The sequence below is a fragment of the Euphorbia lathyris genome, chromosome 8 (assembly GCF_963576675.1).
Source record: "Euphorbia lathyris chromosome 8, ddEupLath1.1, whole genome shotgun sequence".
NCBI lineage: Eukaryota > Viridiplantae > Streptophyta > Magnoliopsida > Malpighiales > Euphorbiaceae > Euphorbia > Euphorbia lathyris.
The window spans coordinates 49861929-49863880 of NC_088917.1; the positions used below are offsets into that span (position 1 = coordinate 49861929).

General features: G+C 36.1%; 1 non-coding gene across 1 annotated transcript; it reads left to right on the forward strand.

Annotated features, from left to right (window-relative positions):
• Positions 1-635: 635 nt before the first annotated feature.
• On the forward strand, positions 636-742 carry LOC136204426 (small nucleolar RNA R71). Its single transcript, XR_010675267.1, has one exon. It is a non-coding gene; the product is annotated as a small nucleolar RNA R71 (small nucleolar RNA).
• Positions 743-1952: the final 1210 nt, after the last annotated feature.

Below are 1952 nucleotides of genomic sequence, written 5' to 3' on the forward strand. Positions count from 1 at the left end.
GATCGAATTTATTTTTGATCCGTTTAAAACCATCGTCGTGATTACTTATTTTTCCACTGATAGCATCTATAAACTTGTCGATTTTAGAAGATAAAGTGCTAATCGTATCTCTTGACTGATTTTGATAATTAGTGGTACGATTTTGATTAGCACTGGCATTATTGTTACTGTTATCTTTCCAGTTAAAGTTAGGATGATTCCTCCATCCAGCATTATAGGTATTAGAATAAGGATTATTAGTTTGGTTTTGCCCTTGGACAAAATTTACCTGTTCGATCTCACTCATATTTTCGTAGTCCATATCCGTTTGGACTGGATTACCATTGGTATCGCGTGGTGCCATAAACTTGTCAATTTTGTGCGATAAAGCAGAAAATTGGGCTTGTAGCATCGCGACTGGATCAAGTTCAACTATACCTTTAACTGATGGTGCGGTTGAGGATGATGGTTTTGCCACCGGCATATGTCCACGTTCCGCGGGCCACATACTGCTGTTGATTGCCATTTCCTCCAAAAGTTCTCTCGCTTGGGCTGATGTTTTCTTCATAAATAACCCTCCCGACATAGCATCTAATGAACCCCTAGCTGTAGGATTTAGTCCATTGTAAAATGTTTGCATTAAAAGTTCAGCGGGTAATTGGTGGTGTGGGCATAAACGTTGAAGTTCTTTAAAACGTTCCCCAGTTTCATAAAGAGTCTCATTGTCATTTTGAGAAAAAGATGTTAACTCCTTTATGACTCTTGCGGTTTTTGCTAAAGGAAAATATTTAGATAAAAACGCTTAGGCTAATTGTTCCCAAGTGGCAAAAGTTGCGGCTGGCATAGAAGTTAACCATTCTTTGGCTCTGTCCTTCAAGGTGAAGGGAAAGAGGCGAAGTTTGATTGCTTCTGCAGTCACATCTGGAATTTTAAAAGTGTCACAAATTTCAAGGAAATTTGTTAAGTGGGTGTTAGGATTTTCGTTAGGTAACCCGTAAAATGTTACATTATTTTGCAACATATTAAGCAAATCTGGCTTAATTTCAAATTGGTTTGCGGTGATTCTGGGTCTAACGATACTATTGGTTACACCGGCCACACCTGGCCTAGCGTATTCCATAAGTGTTGGTGGGTCTGCCATTTTTTCTGGCTCGGTATATGTTTTTACTGGGGTCTTATTTTTGTTTTTCTTATTTTTCTTGTTCTTCCTAATGGTTTTCTCAATTTCTGGGTCTATAGGGTCTGGTACAATGCCTGAACTTCGAGAACTGCGCATGAACCTGAAATCTTGCACGAACCGAAACTACCTACAAAACAGAATTTTGAAAAATAAATAAATTAGTAAATGAAAACTATTAAATTATAAAAGTTAAAATAAGTATGTTTAAACCTAGATTCGAAATAAAACACGAAAAATTTAAAATTTTGTCAAAAATTTTGGCGTTCCCCGGCAACGGCGCCAAAAACTTGTTGAGCGATTTCCGCAAGTGCACGGTATACGCTTGTAGTAATAAAAGATATCGAACCCACACGGAACGCTTTTTAACTAAAACTTTATTTAATTCGGTTTAGTCACGTGTTTAGGTTTAACAAAAGAATATCGTTTAATTGATTGAATTGGTTTTGGTAAATTAGGATTAGATAGAAGGATTATATTGAGTTTAGAGAACAGTTCCGTCTTTGTGGTTTTGATTACAAGACAGATATTTCCGCAATTGGAATAAAATAGAACTTATTTTCATAAAGCAAAGAAAACAACTTTAACTTTGTAAGATTATGGACATGTAACAATATAGCGATTTATTCAATTAAATGGCTTCGAACCATAGAAATCCCCCTGATGTTGAGGTGATTCCTACCTTAATCAAACTAGTATTTTATATCTGATAAGCCGCGATCAGCGATCATGTCATCCATAAAAACTAAATCTGTCAAGTGTTCAACAAAGTTCTTATATGAATAAGATGGAATAG